Source organism: Oratosquilla oratoria, chromosome 5, assembly GCF_046742065.1.
Source record: "Oratosquilla oratoria isolate Oo_2021 chromosome 5, ASM4674206v1, whole genome shotgun sequence".
In the NCBI taxonomy this organism is placed as follows: domain Eukaryota; kingdom Metazoa; phylum Arthropoda; class Malacostraca; order Stomatopoda; family Squillidae; genus Oratosquilla; species Oratosquilla oratoria.
This window is the reverse complement of record NC_134781.1, coordinates 39,163,646-39,171,145: the sequence shown is the minus strand read 5'-3', so window position 1 is coordinate 39,171,145 and position 7,500 is coordinate 39,163,646.

Here is a 7,500-nt window from a genome sequence, read left to right as displayed (position 1 = left end):
TCCATGCAGAATGGACAGGGGGTCGTCCCCTCCGCCCATTTTACCCAAAGTTTACTCCATATCGGCTGAAATGATCTGTCGTTAACATCATCGACGAACAGCGTCGCTTTCATGAAGGTGTTGTCTTAAAGGCCGTTTACACGGTCAAACGGCTTGTCAAACAAGTGTTCGAGGTGGTGATGGACCTTGTGAATGGGGTATTTGGTTGTCGAACACGTTTGACAAACATGTTTGACAACCAAATACCCCATTCACACGGTTCAACATCACTTCAAACTCTTGTTTGACAAATCGGGTTTGACAAACTGTTTGACCATATAAGTGTCCCTTTAAACGACGCGATTTTTAACTGTTTCGCTCATCGTGCACGAGGTTGGTGTGGCACTCGGCAGGAAGGCCTTGGCGCCCTCGCACTCCGGAGTATCGTGGCACTCATAGTAGGGCCGTGACACTTTTTGTAGGGCCGTGACACTGGAAAGTCATGTCACTTTCCATAAGGTCGTGGCACTCGACAGAAGGTCGTGACACTCCACGTAAGGTTATAGCACTTCACGTAGCACTGTGACACTCTTTTTAGGGCCATGGCACTGCAAGTAAAATCATGACACTCCCCATAAGGTCGTGGCGCTCAACATAAGGTCGTGACACTACGTAAGGTCATAACACTTCACGTACGACCGTGGCACTCTTTGTAGGGCCGTGGCACTGAAGTAAGGTCAAGACACTTCACGTAAGGTCGTGGCACACCACATAAGATCCTAGCACTACATGTGAGGTTACATGGCTCCGTGGCACTCATCGTAGGACCGTGGTACTCTTTGTAGGGCCGTAGCACTGCAAGTAAGGTCTTGACACTCCCTATAAGGTCGTGACACTCGATATAAGGTCGTGACACTGAAAGTAAGGTCATGACATTCCATGTTAGGTATTATTATACTCCAGAGTTTAATTTTGTTCGCCAGAAGTAGAGAATAAAGTAGTTCTGTATTGCCAGTCGAGACATAACCCAAGATTAAACAAGCACATTCTGTGCGGCATGTGGCGTGAAGAGCTGAAAGTGGTAAGAAACGACATCAACACAAATTATCAGAATTAACAAGGAACCAGTGTTGCCATGTTTAACAATTATTAACGTTTTCTGGCTTGTGGAAAGATTGAATGCTTAGCCCTGTTAACCATTATATTTGGCATAAATTGAACACCAAGACAGAATACAAAGCTCCTTATTCCAGCAAACCCTCCATATATAAAACCAACAGAGAAATTCTTCCTCTGAGGAACAAGAACTGCATTAACACATTGACATTCAAGCCACCATCCGATTGTGAACAATACCAACACAGAATAGACTTGGCCACAGATGCAAATTGCACTTCACGTAGGACCATGGCACTGCAAGTAAGGTCATGACACTCCACGTAAGGTCGTGACACTCCACGGAAGGTTGGGGCACTTCATATAAGGTCCTGGCACTACACGTAAGGTTATGGCACTCTGCGTGAGATCATGGCACCCATCGTAGGATCGTGGCACTCTTTATAGGGCCCTGGCACTGCAAGTAAGTTCATGACACTCCACGTAAAGTTGTGGCACTCCACATAATCTCATAACATTCCACATAGGACCGTGGCACTGCTGGTAAGGTCATGACACTCCATGTAATGTCATAACACTCCACATAGGACCGTGGCACTCTTCATAGGGGGGTCGTGGCATACCTCGTGATAGGAATGTCGAGACAAGAGGCAGCTACTTTAGGGAGCGAGCGATATCCTCCGGCTGAATAGAATTTTTGGCAGCCCAGCCCATCCCAGCCCCGCCCCCTGTGAGTATGTTCTCATTCAACGTTTCGATCCGTTCTGAAGGTCGAGCACCCGGTGATTTTATTCATCGTAGAGTTAGGTCCATTGACGGAATGGGTTATAAATCTGTTACCTAGCCTTTCACTCTAGTGGTGGGCTTATTGATTCAGTTGCGTTTGATATCACAGTTCTATTTTGCCCACGCTTTCAAGATACGTGTGTGTGTCCTTGTTTGCGTGTGCGTGTGCGCGCCTCTGTGATCGCGCGTATGCGTGTGCGCGTGCGTGCGTTTATTAGTTTGGTACTTTAAACCTCATTCTCATTATGAAGTGAACCTCACAAAGAACCTGGATTGTGTTGGGGAAAAGAAAGGTCAAGTAGGTGCAGGGATGAAGGAGGGGGAGGGAGAAGGAGGAGGTGGAGGTGGGAGGGAGGGGGAAAGGAGGAGGGTGAGAGATGATGAATTGGGTGCGGAGAGGAGGAGGGTGAGAGAGAAAATGGAGGAAGAAAGAGGAGGTGGAAGGGAGAAAGAAGAGGGTGAAGAGAGGAGGAGGAGGACTTGGATGTGAAGGGTGGGTTAAGCTTTTGAGACTGTGTGGCAATAAAGGTGTAATACGAGTTGGGCTTGGGATTACGAGGCGTTCTCATTTCGTTGTCAGGTAAGCAGGGTGCCACAGTGTCGGGTCATCAAGGGTGCCACAGTGTCAAGATGCTGCTGCTACAGAGTGCCAGGGGAGAACACTTTTTTTAATGCAACAAATCCATTAGTCAATTCAGGTTAGATCAGGGTAGGTGAGGTCGTCAGTCACTAGAGCCCACCGCTGAACAGAGACCACTCCCGACATGTTCCATCTTATCAGACTGTGTCACGTTACTCCTGCAAATTTCTCTACCTTGTTCCTTTACCTGTCGGGTGTATTTATTCCTTTGGCTACTTGTTCACCCTATTTCTGAAAAACTTTCCCGATTCCCAGCCGGTTATATGAAGGGGTGAGGGGAGTCGGGGAGGGGACGCCCAGGCCTTTCTGGTCAAACTCCCCCTCCCCCCTTTACCCACCAATGAAGATGGAGGGGTACTCGGTATGTTCTTTTTGTACATACATACATACACACATACATACATATACCAAAGGCTTTTTCCCCCTTACACGGGGGGGAGCCAAAAAGAAAAAGGCATAGAAATCTTTCCTACCCATTTCATTTCCCATATATTCCACTCCCCTCCACCCTCCTCCCTCCCTCCTATCTTGGCACCTCCTGGATGACGGGTCATCCCTGCATCCTGCCCACTGCCCTGGGTCAGAAGCAGTGTCACAAGACACAGCACATCCACAGCAAGGCCGCTTCATAAATTCAGCGACCCCCCCTCTCCGTCCCCTCATGCAGAAAAGGAGAAGACGGGGAGAAATCCCTTCGGTGTGCGTCAAATTTTTTCTCATACATACTTCCTCACCCCCCATCCCCCACCCACTCCCCCTCATGCATCACAGCCTCATCTATACACAACCCTTCTCCATTCACCCCTATCTTCTGTCCTCTCACGTCCTTCCTCTACAGACATTCCTCTCTTTTGTAAAGCCCCTTTCACCCCATCCATCCATCTCATCCTAGGACGCCCCCTCATATTCACTCCTTCCACCTCTGCCTTCCACACCTCTTTTACTAATCTTTCTTCACTCATTCTTTCCATGTGTCCAAACCATCCTAATACTTTTTCATCAACCCTATCTCCCAGCTCCTTTTCCACCCCTGTTCTCCTCCTCACCTCCTCATTTCTCACTCTATCTAGCCCAGTTCTTTTTGTCACCAGGAATATTCGTTCAACTATGTGGTAGCGTGGGATCTCAAACTGGCTCGATTAATCCCATTTCTCATTAAAGGGTGTTTTTTTTTTCTTAATCTGGCTGCCGTCGGGCGATTTTATACAGCAAAGGTTTTCAAGGGGCTCTCCACCTGTCGTAACACGAGGATAGAAAATAAGTTAATTCCCTTCTTTATTTATTTATTCATTCTTTTATTTTTATTTGTTTCATTAGTCTTATTTTTTATGAGTATTAATTCTACTCTAAAGTGTTCAGGTGCAAAATTGTAAGGGTGATTTTAGGTACTTTGAGTAGGAGGAGGGTGAGTGAATTTTTAAGTGTGGACGTGGATGGGCATAGGTTTGGGTTTGGGTTTGACGCTGGAACACCCTTACCCCCTTCCTCTCTTATAAGAGTGATTGCGCCTGTGTGTGTGTGAGGGGAATTTGGAGAAAATTATTATGATTTACGATTAAGAAAATAATAGCAAGTACTTTTTTCAGGTGATATATATTTTTTCAAATATATGATAATTAACTGTCAAGTATTATTATACCCCGGAGTTTAATTTTGTTCGCCAGAAGTAGAGAATAAAGTAGTTCTGTATTGCCAGTCGAGACATAACCCAAGATTAAACAAGCACATTCTGTGCGGCATGTGGCGTGAAGAGCTGAAAGTGGTAAGAAACGACATCAACACAAATTATCAGAATTAACAAGGAACCAATGTTGCCAGGTTTAACATTTATTAACATTTTCTGGCTCGTGGAAAGATGGAATGCTTAGCCCTGTTTGGCATTATATTTGGAATAAAATACCAAGACAGAATACAAAACTTATTTTAGCAAACCCTCCAGATATAAAACCAACAGAGAAATTCTTCCTCTGAGGAACAAGAACTGCATTAGCACATCGACATTCAAGCCACCATCCAATTGTGAACAATACCAATACAGAATAGACTTGGCCACAGATGCAATTTCCTCCTGATGTAATTACCACACCTAGGATGGCGGACACCTCATCTGGCATCTGCTCCAGCTTTACCCAAAGAACAACTCTTCCTTGAGTGACTTGTGGGCCAACCAGGTGGCTGTTACCGGTTACCAAGGGGCCGTGAGTATCTTGCAAGAGAGACCTGGAGCAACGGATGGATTGACGGGTGGGTCGATCTCCACGTTTAATGTATTGCCAGTAGTAATAACAGCGAGAAATAAACTAAAGTTCAAGCTGATGTCACACTTAAGACCCAGTCACACCATCATAATTCTCGTCAAATGTTATGAATTTGAAAACTGCAGAACGACTTCGCCTACTGTGTTCTAGACTTCACTAATCAACAATGTGTCTTATATTCAGCTTCTCAATATATGACGCAAAGGTGATTTGACATTTGGAAATTCGAAAAATAAAAAATTGTAAACAAAATCGTTTCTACTCGAACGAGCTCACTTGAGTCGAGATGGTGTGACACAAGGGGCCTCAAGCTCTTTAAATGTTCTTATGATATTTGGCTTGTCTGATGTCTCTTTGTATGATTTGCTGTTGGAGCTCATGTGTGTGTAATTCACCATGGTCTTGGATCATGTGTTGGACTTGTGATCGACAGTTATTACCCTCTTGGATGAGAGCTCAGAGCTCATGTATGACCGATCTTTGAGTAATGCTGTGACCTGACACATACACACATCCAACTCCCCGCCTACGAGAATTGGAGTAACGGCTCGCAGCGCAGCGATACTGAAATTATTTCAGCCCTGAGCGAGATTAGAACTCGGACCGCTGGATTAGAAGTTGCGAACGCTACCACTGCGCCGTCGAGCCGTGTGTGTGTGGGTGTGTGTGTGTGTGTGTGTGTGTGTGTGTGTGTGTATCTTTGGGTTTCAAATATGAATAAATATTTTTTACACATTTGCACCAATATGTAGGTTAAAGGTTCCTTTTTTCAGTATAAAGAGAAATGAAATTTTATTACAACTAATATTCCAATGTATTTTTTTTTGTTTAAAAAAAAGAAAATTTATTATAAACTTTATACAACATGTACAGCTGTGATGACGGATAATGGAATATTTTCATTATGTTTTATTCTGTTGTATTTTAGTGATTAAGGGTCACTTTTTCCCCGCTATAAGGGAGGTAGCCAAGTCAAAGGCACGTACCTACTCCCACCCATTCCCCTCCTATCCACCACCCTCTCCTCCCTCGTATCTTAGCTCCTCATGGATGACGGGTCATCCCTGTATCCCGCCCTCTGCCCTGGGTAGCAAAACACAGTACATCCACAGCAAGGCCGCTTTATTTAATCGGCGACCCCCCCTGTCTGTCCCCTCATGTTGAAAAAGAGAAGGCGGAGAGAAATTCCTTCAAAACATCATTCACACATAAGCACCCCCTATCCCCTCAACCCTCGCCTCACCCCTCCTTGCATAACAGCACAATCTATACGCACTCTCCACTCATTCCAATATCCTGCCTCCTCACTTTCTTTCTCAACAGCCAATAAAGATATGCATATATATATATATATATATATATATATATATATATATATATATATATATTATAGAATCTTTCCCGTTCCTTCCACAAAATCAAACACCAATTGTTCTCTGTTCTTAAATAATTTCGTTTTATTATTAATAAACTTACCAAGCTCATGATTTAAATAATTATTTTTCCAAACTGAAATGCGAAACTTTACAGAAAAATGAGTATCCGAAATTTTTTTCGAAAAAAATTCGAATCTGAATCGAGGCTTTTTAGCGGCGTTGGCATCGGCATCGGAATCGCCTTAAATTTTAGTATCGGCTCATCACTAGTGTGAATGTATGTATGTGTGTTTGTGTATGTGCATGTGTGTGTGTACTTGTATCGGCTTATCACTGGAGTGTGTGTATTTGCGTGTGTATATATATCTATATGTGTGTTATGATAAATGTAATAATAAAAATAATAATAAGTTTATTAAGTTAACAGCGATACAGAGATATACTGACAATATACACTAGTTTAAATCTTAAAAATAGTCTAATTTAAGTACATAATGTGCAAGGCGTTGTTGTCCACCTTTCCCTTGTGATGAACATTCGCAGCATCAGTTTCTTGCGACCGTGTGTGTGTGTGCGTGTGTGTTGCATATGTTTGTTATACAAATAAAGAAATGTATCTGATAGAGTCAGGCATGGCTTAAAACATGATCTCAGTTATCAACAGTTGACGCAAAACACACAAGATATTGAATTTGAGGAGAGAAAATTCAGAAGGTAATGTGTTACCTTTGGGTAACTCACATTTCAGAATTTTGCTAAAGACAACAAGGCTGTTACTGGGTTCTTTTTATCCAAGTCCCTTCTCTGCTAGATGATTAAAATCGCCTGGTATTGACTAGAGTAGTAGAAGTAGAGAATAAAGTACTTCTGGATTACCAGTGGAGACATAACCCAAGATTAAAGGAGCACATTCTGTGAGGCAGGTGACATGAAGAGCTAAAAGCGGAAAGATACGACATTAACAAAAGTTATCTATTCATCCATTCAATAAAAGATGCACAACCTGCAATTGTTGTGCACATTGACACAACGTCTCCTGACTCCATCCTACCTCGGTTGCCCCGTATTGCCCCCGTTCGAGTATTGCTCTTCGGGTCTAAATCTACCCGATCATAAAACCGAGCACGGAGCGCATAATAATCCCCCCGGACCCGATAACGAGCTTGTGTAACTCACTGTACAATGTCCCTGGAAAGGATCGAGAGTCTAAGTGGGAACACTTTGGGAGACTTACGACTAGTATTAATGGACAGACATGCGTTTGTGGCTACCGTGTCTTTGAGACCCTCATTGACGTTGTCGTTCTAAGCGACTGCTTACGTGTGACGATTAAGCCCCGGGGCTT